Genomic DNA, 15,067 nt, shown 5'->3' on the forward strand with positions numbered 1-15,067 from the left:
ATCCTCTCCTGGTTATTGATTTTCCAGGATGCTTGGAAGACTGTTAATGTGTGGATTAGGACTTCTAGAGTTCTACCAAACTTTTCTTTAATGAAGTTTATAGTCCTTGGTTTTAGTCCTAGGTCCTTGATCCACTTTGAATTGGTTTTTGTATAGGGAGTGAGGTGTGGATCTTGCTTGAGTTTTCTGCAGACAGTTTTCCAATTTTGCAAGCACCATTTGCTAAAACAGCTGTTGTTTCCCCACTTAACTGATTTCATCTCCTTGTTAAAAATCAGTTGACCAAAGGTAGATGGGCTAATTTCTGGTTTCTCAATTATATTCCATTGATCCATGTGTCTGTCATTGTACCAATACCATGCTGTCTTGACTACCATGGCAGTGTAATAGGATTTGAAATCAGGGAGTGAAATGCCTCCCACCTTATTTCTCTCTCTTTCTTTTTTAAGTCATTTGCCAGCAGTTTATAAAAATATATAGTCAGCACTGTAGAGGCCTGTCTACAGTCAATATTATGGAAGTCCATTTTAATCATCCATTACTTCAATACCCAAAGGCAATAACTACTTTTCAGACATTTCAGACAAAGGTCACTTATAACAAAAAACTTTTTTCTTTTAAAACAAGATAGTGTCCATTTAAAAAGTAGGTCTTTTTCTTTCAAGTGAACAGGACATTTTCTGTATTTAAACTTTTTAGTCTGTCAAAACTGGGTTTACGATCCACAAGTAATGTGCATATATGCAGAAACAAACTTTAAACATTATCAGCACAGGGAAAAAAGTTTAACTCCTCAAAACATGATAGGACAAATCTGGTTAGTACAAATCTATTGCAAAGTAAAAAGATTCTGTGCATCATTTATCCAGGAGAAGCGGGAAAGTCTGTCTTAACCATGAAGGAGTTCGGGTTGAAGTTGTGTTCGGAAAGCCCAGAAAGCTAAGGGACGCTGCGTGCTCACAGTATCCTGATATGCATAACTGCTCAAGCAACTAAGCTAGGTCTTCTCAGGGGCTTGACCCTCGTTCCAATTTACTTTCTATCCCGAAGGCGTTTAGATTTCCTAAGAGAGTCGATGGCTTCCGCTGCCTTTCTTCGTTTCCGAGGGGAATCGTCGCTCTGCCCGGAACCTGAGGAGTTTCCCACTGCGCTCTCCACTACCTCATGCAGTTTGCGCTCCAGCTCTGCCAACCATGCGTTCTGCTCACCTATGATCTGGGTCTGCTCTAACAGTTTCTGATCCTGGTCCTGAAGCTATTTCTGCTGTTCCTGCACTTTAGTGCGGAGCTCAGAAATGTCACGCCTGAGAACAGTCACACCAGCACCATTGGTTTTCACCTGCTGCTGGAGCTTGGTGACCTCTTGTCTTGAAGGATTTTGCTTGGAGAACAGCTGCATTGTTGTTAGGGCGGCAGAAGGTCCTGGGACTGGGGGAGAACCCATGAGTCTTCCGGACACGTCTGATCCTGTTAATTTTCTCTTTAGAATGGGAACAATCTTCTCATCAAAGTACTCCATTGCCATTGATGAAATGTCCCTTAACTCTTGAAGTACTTCATGAGCTCGCTGAGGGGCTCTGGTAGAATTGACATATCTCAGTACACGGGAAATTTCATCAATCACCTTTCCTGGGATGAAGCAACAGAGATTGGAATCCACATACTTCATGAAAGTCATATTTAACAGTGATAGCCTTGTTTCAACAGCAGCAAGGATGTCTGCATGAAGAGCTAATGAATGGTTTCTCCTTTCTGACTCTCGCCTTGGGAGTTGTGCTTTAACTTGTTTCTGACACAGATTATGGTACCTCTCCACTTTCAGAAATCCTTGATTTAACATTCTCTGGCAAACTAAGTCCATTCTTTTACAAACCAAGCGGAGCTGGCTGATTTCGTCGTAGGACATAAAGCTGAGGATGTTCTCGATGGCTACGATGGGCAACGCCACCAGTGTGTTGTTTTGAGGCAGCTGGTCGGGAGCAAGTACTGGGGTTGGGGGTGCCTGGGAGCCTGGGTGCGAAGGCTGGGGCGGGGGCACAGAGGGCTGTCTCTGGGCAGAGCCGGCGGTCGAACAGGAGCCGCCGTCCCCGTGGCCGCCGCCTCCTTCCTCAACCATTCGCTCCTCCGACGCAGCCGCCATCTTGGGAGTTTGATTCCCTCCTTCCACTCCTTATTTCTCTTTTTAAGGAATGCTTTGCTTATTCTGGGCCTCTTTCCATTCCAAATGAAACTGGAAATTGCTTTTTCCATCTTGTTGAAAAATGGAATTGGTATTTGTATTGGGATTGCATTTGCTATGGATAAATCACTGATAAGATAGAATACTCTCTTGCCATGTATGGCATCATTTGTATACCTCAATTTATATTATCCAACTGCTAATCCTTCTTATTTCGGTCCAATTTTTGCATTTTAATCACCAGTCATTATCAATATGTCTTCATTGCATGCTTGATCATTTTCAGGCTGCAGAAGCTGGTAGAAAGCCTCAATTTCTTCATCTTTAGCTTTAATGTTAGGTTCACAAATTTGAATGACAGCCATACTATTTAGGTCGTTCTTTTATGCTTAGGCATAGTATACTATCACTGACAGTGTTGTACTTCAGGATGGATGATGAAATATTCTTTGCTTAGAGTGAAGATGACAGCATTTCTCTTCAGTTTATAATTTCAGGCATCAACTTCACTCACTGTCATGGAGCTGGAAGTGACTCACAGCTGAACCCCCAGCAGACGGAAGGAAATGCCCATATTTCTCCCAAGAAACCACTGTTGGGTTTGAACCTCAAGTGAAACATGGTCGTTTTAGATTTGTGTTTTTTAAAAGCATATTTTCATTGATTTGCATGCAATCATTTGTACACACTATGTATAATGCATGTGCATAGTGTTTTATACAATCTTTCATTTACAATGTGTTTCAGTCATGCTGCTGTTTTCCCATGTCATCAAGTTAGAACCAACCCATAGCTGACCCTCCAGTGGGTTTTCAGAGGCAGTTCAATTGCATGGTAGTTTATTGCAGTTTAATTTCAGCTCTCTATGCAGAGGCGCAGCCTTTGAGTTAACAGCACAACTCCTATGAACTATGCTACCAGAGCTCCCAGCCTTTCCAGACGTGGTGGAAAATATAATTGTTTTATTCAAAACAATATCAATCCATTTCACCTCACTCGTGCCAATGATACTGATATTTACACATTCAATTTCATTTTTGACAACTTCCAATTTTCCCTGCTTTATCCTTTGTACATTTCATGTTTCTATAATTAATGAATGTTTGAAGCAATTTCTTTTTATTTTGAGCCCTGTCACACCAGCAAATAAAATTTTTTCACTGGTTAAAAGCTTCAATCCATCTATGTCATTTAGGCCAACTCTATACTGAAAAAGCAACTTTTCTCTAATTGTACTCCAGGTGCCTTCCAACTGGAGGACTCACCTTCTCCTACTATTTCAAATAATGCTTCCCTGCTATTCATAGGGCTTTCAGTGGCCAATTCTTTCAGAAGTAGATGGTCTATACAGCTTTCTAGACTTTCTTCATCTGGAAGCACCTCTGTTACCTGTCTGCCATGACTAACCCTACTGGCATGTGAAATATCTGTGGCATAGCTCCCAGGATCACAGCAGCATGTAACCCTCGACAGTACCACAAACCGTCTTGATATTAGCTGCTTCAATCCCCCAATTCACAGTGCTATTGAAGATTCAGGGGGCTCTGGGGGTTTAGTCTATAGACAGTTTTTGCTAATAACCCAAAAATGGCACCTTTCTGGTGGTTTGAATCTACAAGCAGCTCTGAATGAGAAAAGATGGGAAAATTCACAACACCCCTCCCCCCAAAAAGAACCTCACTGGAAGGTCACTTATAAATTCATTCTGACTTGATGTAATGGGTGTGAATTTTTAATGAAGGTTTAGAATTGTGGGGGAACCACCTCTACATTCTTCTACATAATACGGTATGTAAGTATAAATTGGGCTTGTTGCCAGGAGGGGTCAGTCCTTGTATGACTTAGAGAATATCATGCTTGAAAGCATGGAGGGACAATGCAAGAGATGAAGACCCGGATGAGATAGATTGACACAGTGACTGGGGTCATAGAGGCAGGTGTGTTAGAGACTGTAAGATTGGTTCAGGATAGGTAGGACAGGGTTCAGAGCTATTGTGCATAGTTGCTTTGAGTTACAGGCACATAATAACAACAAAGTACGAATAGAGTGGATTTATCCATATGTTACCAGGTTTTTTGGCATAGATTCAAAGTTTTCTCTTATGACTAATACAGCTTGTGTTCATCATCAATCAGCATAACTTGCACAATAAACTGTTAATTGAAATACAAATAATTTAATTTTTTTTCTCTCTAGGTATTCTGGCCAGAATTTAAAGATTTTTCATAAACAAAAACTTTCATGAAGTCATAGGAATCTTACACTTGAGTGTTTAAGGCACTAGAATTACATGTAACTTTAAAAAAGGTACTCCCATTGTTGGTTGGTATTTTTTATTGTAAAAGATTGTGTAAATATATTCATCATCTAACAAATATACATAGCAGGTACCCTGCTTCTCTCTAGAGAAAAACTTTTAGTAAAGTCTAGGGATTTCATATTATTTTTTAGCAAGTGCATAAGGTCACATTATTATGCAATTTATTATATAAGAGTACTAGTAATATGTAATAAACTTTTATCACAAGTGTGCATTAAAGAGGTTGCTTCATTTTCATTAATAACCAATGTTTTATATTTTACTTACACTTTACTAACTTCACAAACATAATGAAAATGACCAAAGACAAGGTAAGCGTCTTTTAAATCAAGGATATGGAGAAAGAAATAGTAAAAATTCCTATTAACAATACACTGACCCACAATTTACAAACTATAAATAATGAGTACAATGTCTGTTCTGGCACCATTTTAAATCTTAAGTGAAGGTTAAGTGTATTTTTAAAGCGACTCCTGGATCAAGTTCTGTAAATAAAAGAACTATTTTTATTTTGAAGAAAGAAATGCTTTTCTAGACAAACCAAGAGGAAAAGATAAGAATGAAAAATTAACAAGAGTGTTGAACACACTAAAGAAAACCTTTTTAAACTGGAAGATGCTGAAACACTGGAATAGCATAGCATGAAAACAAGAAAAGAGGCACAGAATTTGTCTTGGATATACAGTGGCCTCATTTGACCTAAAGCAAGGCGAAAAGAATAAAATATATCACTGCCTCTTACAGCATGGCAAGATGATGAGAACTCAGATGTCAATAAGTAACAGAGAAGAGAGTATGGTTAGGTAAACAGAGCAGCAGATGAAAAATGAAACCATATAAGGTTTACTGGTTTTTCAAGTAGGGCCAAAATACAGTGTTTGGTGTTTTTTTGTTTTGTTTTGTTTTTGGGTTTGTTTGGTTTTTTTTTTTTTTTTCGTCTCCCCATTCTTTCTCTGTATTTCTCTTCTCGCTTATCACTTCCCACACCCACCCACCTGGTAATTGAAACTTCCAGTTGAATCAGTCCTATGGAAATGGACCGTAGCAAGCCAATACAAACCACAGCAGAGGCAGAAAACCTCACAAAATCCTAAATGTTTTCATTTGGATGTTAGAATTACTCTTTTAATGAAAGCTCATAATTATAATTAGAAGCTGAGTCAATGATCTAGGAATATATGGTAAATCTGATGCAAATGGCCTCTTTAAAAGTATTAGACAACACAGATGTCCCTTTGAGGACTAAGATGTTCTTGATCATAGTAGTTTCAATTGCTTCATATTGCATGTGAAGCCTAGATAATGCATTTCATCATCATCTCATTTCCAATGGGTCAGAAATGCCTCCTAGCTGACTCTCCAGCAGGGTTTGAAAGGAAGTAAATCATATGAGAAGAGATTGCCCATCTTTCTCAAGTGCAACAGCTGGTGGATTTGAACTGCCTGCCATTAGGTTGGCAGATCAACTAACTCCTTAGCACCAGAACACCAGATTTCCCAGGATAATGAAGAAAACTAAAGATAAATTGATTCATTTGAATTTGTTGTTGGCAAAAAATACTGTATGAAAAAATATGTCTTTAACAAAGTAAATGCAGAATGTTTCTTGAGTACAGGATGGTGAAACTTTGTCTAAAGATGAACTCTGAACATATTATCAGGAGATGGACATTATTCTTGATAAAATAGGGAATCAGAGATAAAGTGAAAGACTTTAGTAAAATTGACTGACAACAGCGGCTACAACAACCTAACAGCGATTTTGAGCCTAACAGAGGAATAAGCATTTATCTATGAGTTGGAGCCAAGTCCATAGCATCTAACAATAACAATCAAGAACATGGAATTATCTAAGGAATTGTGGATTGCTAAAAAAGGAAATGATTGGACAGTGGGCTTGAAAAATCTTATCATAATTTAGGGATCATAATTAAAGTATTTAAAGTAATTTTCCATTTCAAATGTTGTTGTTATGTACCCTTGGGTCGACTGTGACTCACAGCAACCCTATGAAAAATAGATCTGAACTCTGCTCTACCCTGAGCCAATCTTACTGTTTCCAACACACCAAACTCACTATCCCAGTTATTCTGTCAGTCATCTCTTCCTAAGTATTCTTCTTCATTGATTCTTCACCCTTCCAAACATAATATCCCTCTCCAAGAAATGGTGCCTCCTGGAAACATGCTCAGACAGAACTTTACAATTCTTTCCTCCAATGAGCAACTTGGCTTTACCCTCTCCAGGACTTAATTGTTTGTTGTCCTGGCAGTCCATGGTATGTTCAATACTCTACTCCAACAATACATTCAAAGATATCTATTCCTCTTCTATCATTCTTAGTCACTGTTCAGTTCTTAAATTCATAGCAAGTAATTGTGAAGACTATGGCATGGATCAGGCACATTTCAGTCTCTAGGCTGACATCATTGCTCTTCAGCACTCTGAAGAGAACCCTGACAGCAGATTTTCCTAATGCAGTTCATCTTTTGATTTCCTAATTGCTGGTGTTAAGAGTATTATTGATTGTGGATAAGGACAAGATGAAATTGCTAACAACCTCAATCTCTTCTCTATTATAGTACTGTCAATTGAGCCAGTGGTGAAAAGCTTTGTTTTCTTGATCCTGAGCTGCAATACATATTGAAGGCTTCAGGCCTTGACATTCTACAGCATCTAAATCATAAAGTACACAAAGATTTAAAAGAATATTGATCAAGATAATCCCAAAGTCACAAAAATTGGAAAATTCAATTAAAGTAGGCACATACATCCACAAAAATTTTGACATTAGAGATAATTTTTTAAAGTCTTGACCCATTTCAAAAAAAAAACACTGTCAAAACTGATGGCATCAAGTCCTGTATATTATAGTGTCCCTATTTACCGCAGAATGAAACAATACCTGGTCATCTGCCATCCTCCAAATACTTAGGTAATTATAGCCCATTGTTGCATCATATATAAATCCTTCTCATTCAGATTCCTCCTATGTTTTGCAAATCTTTCTAGGTAGATGTCTTTCAAGTTTCTTGCTATAAATGAGTAAGCAGCTATGGTACTACATTATTTTTTAAACATTTCAATATACATCTCATCATTTCCTGGAGCCTTGTTTTGAGTCAATGTCTTCATGGCAGCTTGGACTTCTTCCTTCAATACCATCAATCTTGATCATGTGTTAACTCCTTAAATGGCTGCACATCAACCAATTCTTTTTTAATATAATGACTTTGTATATTTTTTTCATCTTCTTTTGATGCTTCTTATGTCACCTAATATTCTGCTGATAACAATATGAGCTTTTTGTTTTGTTTTAAACAAAAATTTTACACTGATTTGCTTACAAAGTTTGTATACATTGTTTTCAAACTCATTTCCTTTACCTGCTCCCCTTATCCATCAAATTGTGGACCCTATCATTCCCCTCAGCCCATCCTCACCCCTCTGTTAGTACTCTTGCCCCCCTGGATCCTTGAACAATTTACTAGATATCTTTCTATTTCTACAATAATGGCCTTATTGAATATTTGTCTTTATGGAACTGAATTAGTTCCCTTAACATAATTCTCTCCATTCCCTCCCAAGATAGGTAGTGATTTTCAAAATCAATGCCCCTGCATGCTGTATAATATTCCATCATGTGAATGTATCATAATTTCTCAATACACTCAACTGTGCTTGGACATGTGGGCTGTTTCCATGTTTTTGCGATGGTGAATAATGCTGCTATGAACATTGGTGTTACAAGTCTCCATTTGTGCCTCAGTTCTCATTCTCTGAGGATATAGTCCAAGCAGTGGAATAGCTGGTTCACATGGAATTTCTATGTTCATCTTTTTGAGGAAACACCAAATTGCCTTCCAAAGTGGCTGCACCATTTTACAATCCCACCAACTGTGTATGAGAGTTCCTATCTCTCCACATTGTCTCCAACATTTATTATTTGTTGTTTTGTTAAACTTTGCCACTGCTACCAGGGTGGGATAATAATTCATTGTGGGTTTAATTTGTCTCTCGCTTATTGCCTGTAATTTGGAGCATTTCTTTAAGTATCTGTTGGTCATCTAAATATCTTCCTCTGTGAAAAGTCTTTCCATGACTTTTGCCCATTGTTGTTCTTATTATGTGCTGTTGAGTTGCCTATAGCGGCCCTATGTACAGCAGCTCTGAACTCTGCCCAATCTCATTAATTCCAACACACTAACCCCCATTGCCCCAGTTACTGTATCAATCCATCTCATCCAGGGTCTTCCTATCCTGTGCTGTCCCTCCACCATTCTGAGCATGATGTCCTTTTCAAAAGACTAGTCTTTCCTGGCCCAAAATATGTCAGACTGATCTTCAAAATCCTAGCTGCCAAAGAGAAACTTGGTTTCACCCTCTCTAAGACAGACCTATGTGTTTTCTTGGTGGTCCATGTTATGTTCAAGACTATTTCCCAGGACCACAATTTGAAGGCATTGATTCTTCTTTTGTCATCCTAAGACATTATCCAGCTCTCTGATGCATAGAAAGTAATTCTAAATACCATGACCTGGATTAGGTGGGTCTTAGTTTCTAGACTGACATCATTGCTTTTCAGTTCTCTAGAGAGGTCCCTAAGAGCAGACTGTCCCAATGCAATTACTCCTTTGAATTTCTGACTGTTGAATATTGATTGTGGAGCTGAGCAAGCTGAAATTGTTAACAACCTCAATCTCTTCTCCATCTATCATCATGCTGCCAATGGTATCAGTGGTGAGAATCTGAGTCCTCTTGAATATGTAATTGTATTATCAGTCTTTTTCTTGTTCAGGATCTGTAGAATTCTGTAAAGTTTTGTTTTGTTTTGTTTTGTTTTGTTTTGTTTTTAATCTCCAGTTTTTTCAGCTAGAGAAATGCCAAGAGAGTTACCTCTCAGTTTTTGGTGGTTTTTTTGTTTGTTGGGTTTTGGGGTTTTTTTTTTACATTTTTAAAATTAATTTAAATGAACGTTTACAGAGACTTAGGGGTTTCCTGTCATTCATTGTTACACTTTACTCCCCACTGATTCACTCTTCTCCTTGAAAAGAAAAAGAAAAACTCTTTCATTGTTATGCAATCCTTGGTTTTCTAACTCATCTTTGTGTTTATTTCATTATAATAACTTACTTTATCTTTGGAAAATAAGGTGCCCTTAGAAATTACCTATTCTACTCTCCTAGTTCATAATTTCTTCTGATTGCTTTATATTCTCTATTGTCAATAGAAATTTTCATAGTGTCTCTTGAAATTCATTTTGTTCTTTTCTTTCTTTCTTTCCTGTAGTTTTAATAATCTTTTGCTATCTTCATGTATGATTTCCTTGTTGTTATCCCACCACTTCTTTGGTATTTGCTTATTAGTGTCCAATAAGTAAAATATATTCTTGATATAATCTTTAAATGTAGGTAGGATATACTCAAGGTCTCTTGGAAATATATTCTGACTCTTAGGCATTTGGTTTCAACTCTAATTTACACATGAACAATTGATGGTCAGTTGCACAGTTAACCTCTTTGTTCTGTTGACAGTGACATTAATAATTGTCATTGTCTGTCTGTTTGCAAGAATGTGCACTCCTCTGGCAACCATTTACATAGTTTCCATACATATTGGAAAGGGTATTTATAATGGGTAAAAGATTGTCATGTAAAATTCTATCATGTACTCTCCAACATTCTTTTGAATCACCATGAGCATATTGTCCAATTTCTGTCTGTCTTCTTTGTTTTCAATGGTTTTCTTTTTTCAGTTCTATCACTAATAATTGTGAATCTGTTCTATTATCCTTATTCATTGTCTAGCACTTGTATACATAGCAAGCGAATCAGATGCACCTTTGTCATCAGAAAACATGAAATAGAATGAAGAAAAAATTATTCTAGGCATTACTGAGCTGAAATAGACCTATATTGACCTTTCTGAACCAATCTCATTCATAGGGCATAGTTCATATCTGTTGATCATAGGGTTGCTATGAGTCGTAGTTGACTTGATGGTACCTAGCAACAATGCATACTCTACTATGCCAGAAATGACAAATTGAGTAGAAATAATGTTATATTCATTGTCACAAAGTTATTGTTGTTGTTATGTGCCATCTAGTTGCTTGCGACTCATAGTGATGCTGTGTACAAGGGTCTAAACTCTGTTTTATCCTATGCCAACCTCACCATCTCAAACACACTCAATTCCCACCACTCCACTCACAGAATCGATCCATCTCATTGAGGGTTTTCCTCTCCTGCGCCATCCCTCCACTCTCCCAAGCATGATTTCCCTCTCCAATGACCAGTCCCCTCCTTGCAACATGCCCAAAGTATGTCAGATGAAGCTTCAGAATCCTTAACTCCAAGGAGCATTCTGGCTTTACCATCTCCAGGACAAACCTGTTTGTTCTCCTAGCAATCCATGGTATATTCAACACTCTTCTCCAGCACCACAGCTCAAAGGCATCAATTCTGTTTCTATCATCCTTATTCACTGTGCAACATAGCACGTAATTGCAAAGACTATAGCCTGGATCAGGCGCACCTACAAAGAGTATTTCAATATATATTCTGAAGTACCACGTAGATATTGATAGGATATTATTCATACAAATAAGACCAATTTATAAAATCATTCACGTTTACACATTAACTAAAGCTAAAGATGAAAAAATTGAGTATTTCTGCATTTTGAAAGTAATTCCTGATTATTTCATTTCAATCAAATAAGCAATTAAGGTAGATTCACAGAAGCAAAACTAACAGGCTACAGAGCACATTTCTAACTAAAAACAAAACTCATACCTTTAGAAATGTCAAAGTGAGGGATTTGTTTTTGAAAAAAATCAACTATATTTGCAATGAATATTAAATATACTATGAACTATCATAAAACCATGTATCTTTTAGGAGAAACGAAGCCAGAGTGCTCCTTAGAAGCAGGAATGGAAAGAGTTTGTTTCACATACTTCGGGCAGGTTATTAGAAGGAGTCAGTCCCTGAAAAAGAACACTATGCTTGGAAAAGTAGAGTCAATAAAAGAGAGGAAGACCCTTAAGGAGATGGGCTTACACAGTGACTGAAAGAATGGGCTTAAACACAACAGATATTGTAAGGATAGCTCTCATTTGGGCAATATTTCCTCTGTTATACGTAGATCACTCTGAAGTGGAACCTACTTGATGTCACCTAGCAACGAAGAACTTGGTTTTGTCACAAGGGGTAGAGGTGGAGAATCTAGGCAATTGACAAAATATAGTTCATAAAGATAACGTTCTACATTCCAATGTGGTGAGTAGCAGATTATGTTTAAAAGCTTGTGACTATCTAAGGAGCAACTGTTAATTATTTTTCCCCCAAGAAGAACAAAGGAGAATGAAGAAAACCTTAGACTCAAGGAAGCAATTTATTCATCCAATGCACTAATGTCTCACATTAATCAGCTTTTCTTCTAAGGCGAAACCAGAATTAGTAGGTATCATTATCACTACCAATCATTTCAACTGGAACCACAATAGAAGATCCTGGTTAGAATGAATACAATATACAGAAACAATTCAAATGTTGGGGGTGGGGGAGCGAAGAAACAAAACTACTGTCCTAAAAATAGCTCTCTGACTTCAAACTAAAGACAATTTCAAACACCACAGTTTAGCCAAACAGCAGAAACACCTATAAAACAAACAGAAACACTTGTGAAGAATTTACTTCTTAGAACAATAAATTATTCATGACCAGAAAGGCTACGTTTTATCAAATTAAAGGTTACCCATCAGAAAGGACAGAGAAATCAGATGAATGAAAACAGGGAGCCCATTGAAGAAATGAAGAATGCTGACAAAAAGCAGGTTTGAAACCAATGACACAAAACTTATGGGAATTACTAATGGATCTGCAGAAAACTAATTTGTTATATGAACTATCACCCAAAGCACAATACAATACCCTCTCCCAAAAACAAAACAAAATCTCAAACAAGCCAAAAACCCCAGTACTAAAAGAGAAATCTAATTAGAAAATATTTAAAACTAAACACTATATTTTATCTAATCTGTACCAAAAAGAAGAATTTCAAGAAACAACATGTGATCAAGAAGCAAAGGTGACGAAGGAGTAAGTTCAGGCTGCTCTGAAGGAATTGGCAAAAAAATAAAGCCCCAGGAATTGATAGAATACCAATTGACATATTTCAACAAGCAGAAGCTGCCCTAGATGTTCTCATCAGGTTGTGCTAAGAAATCTGGAGGACAACCACCTTGCCAATTGTCTGGAAGAGATCCATATTATTCCCATTTAAAAAAAAAAAGTGACCCAACAAAGTGTGGAAATGATCAAACAATATCACATGCTACCAAAATCCTACTGAAGATAAACCAAAAATGACTGGAACAGTGACAGAGAACTACCAGAAATACAAAAAGGGTCTAGAAGAGGCCTTGGCACTAGAGACATTATCACAAATGTCAGATGGATCTTGGCAGAAAGCAAAGAGTATCAGAGGAATGTCTATCTGTGTTTCATTAACTATGTAAAGGCATTTGACTGTGTAAATCACAAATTGTGGCTGACCTTGATGAAAACGGGAATCCCAGAACACTTTATTGTGCTTATGTGAAACCTATACTTAGACCAGGAAGCAGTCTTCAGAACAGAACAAGGAAACACTGCATGGTTCAAAATCAGGAAAGGGATGTGTCCCACCTCCATACCTTTTCAATTCATATGTAGAATATTCAGGAAGAATGACTTTAAGAGAAGAAATGTGGCACCAGGATTGGAGGAAGACTCATCAACAATAAATGTTATGCAGATGACACAACCTGGCTTGCTGTAACTGAGAAGGACCTACAGCACTTGCTGCAGAAAGTCAAGAACTGTAGCCTTCAATATGTATTGAAGCTCTATACCAAAAAGGCAAAGATTCTCACCACTGGACCAACTGGCAACACCATGATGAAGAAGAGATTGAAATTATTTACAATTTCAGCTTGCTTGGTTCCACAATCAATACTGTTATTGCCAGCCATCAGGAAATCAAAAGATGAATTGTATTGGGAAAATCTGCTGTCAGGGACTCTTCCAGAATATTAAAAAGCAATGATGCCGGTCTAGAGACTAAGGTGAGCCTAATTCAGGCTGTGGTCTTTACTGCTATTATCAGAGACAATGACGATGGATGACAGAAAAAGAATCGATTAATTTCAAGTTGTGGTGCTGGAGAAGATTCTTGAACATACCATGAACAATCAAGGAAACAAATAGGTCTGTCTTGGAAAGGGTGAAACTAACTTTTACTTGGAGTCTAGGATTTTGAAACTCCATCTCGCAAACTTTGGGCATGTGGTCAGGAGGGACTGGTCCTTGAAGAAGGAAATCATGCTTGGAAGGGTGGAGAGACAACACAAGCAAAGAAGATCCTGGATGAGATGGATTGATACAGTTACTGGGAAAATGGGGTTTGGAATGCTAGAATCAGTGAGACTGGCTCAGGACAGGGCAGGCTTCAGAGCTGCTGTACATAGACCCGCTATGGGTCACAGGCAACTTGAAGGCACATAACAACAACAACAACAACAATCTAAGGGACACATTTTTTCCACATTGTAATATTTTTGAAACATTATATAAGCAATATGTTTCTTGCTTCTTCATTTGAGTACTGGTTCTTTTATAATCAATGATGATTTCAAATTATTCTTGGCCAGTTAACATAATTACCATTACCTGAACAAAATGGATTATGACACCTGGGGCTTAACAACAAGAAAAAAATTCATCTCACCCATATTTCAGTGTGCAAAACATTTAAGGACCACTTGAAGAAATATATATCTTCTCTTTAAAAACAAAACAAAAAAACCTTAATTTTTGATGGACTTATTCGGTGACTTATTTTAGGTTAGGATCAAGAAAGTACCAGAATCAAACTCACAGGTTGTCTATAATCAAGGTGGAAGCCAATTCAAGGAAAATAAATGTTCTTGATGGCAAAGAGAATAGTCTCATATGTAAAGCTTCCAAAGGCTACGACTGAATAAACATTTAAATCAGAGATTTCAGATTCTGTGTCTGAAGAACTTTAAGAAATATCCTCTTGACCTATTAATACTTTTATAATATTTTCACTGGTATGCATAAAAGCAATATATAAGACACTGTATTTTTAAAGATCTTAATTATTGTCCAGTAGGCATAAGATAAAAATTATACAGAATGAGAAATCATTCTATCATGAGTGGGTTCTGTGGGTTTTTTTTATTCAGAGTATTTAAAATAAATTGTATCTTAATGTCAGTGAACTATCGCACCACATATTAGAATTGGATAATAAAACTAAGGAGAGTTTCAAAGAATATTGGATATGTATAATTAAAAAATAAAGTGTGGAAATAAATGAGTATAGCCTCTAAATGAATACATAAGAAAAATAAGTAGAAAGGGAGCCTCCTAAAGTAAATAATTAAGATAAAAACAAAATTAAAAAATAACAAAGATATATGATTGAGAGAGTCAATTAAGCCAAAGTTCATTCTGAAAAGAAAAAAAAAAAGAGGATGAAATTTTCCAATTCCTATT

The 15,067-nt window shown here is 37.1% G+C and overlaps 1 protein-coding gene and 1 pseudogene across 2 annotated transcripts in view; both read right to left on the reverse strand.

The window, feature by feature from the left end:
* KCNH5 (potassium voltage-gated channel, subfamily H (eag-related), member 5) overlaps positions 1–15,067 on the reverse strand; it is a 591,159-nt gene that overhangs the window by 301,092 nt on the left and 275,000 nt on the right. The gene's annotated exons all lie outside the window — the stretch shown is intronic.
* Positions 1,033–2,139, reverse strand: LOC102844102 (annotated as a pseudogene).

This window comes from Elephantulus edwardii, unplaced genomic scaffold, assembly GCF_000299155.1.
Source record: "Elephantulus edwardii isolate Elephantulus edwardi_28Jun2011 unplaced genomic scaffold, EleEdw1.0 scaffold00104, whole genome shotgun sequence".
Classification (NCBI taxonomy): domain Eukaryota; kingdom Metazoa; phylum Chordata; class Mammalia; order Macroscelidea; family Macroscelididae; genus Elephantulus; species Elephantulus edwardii.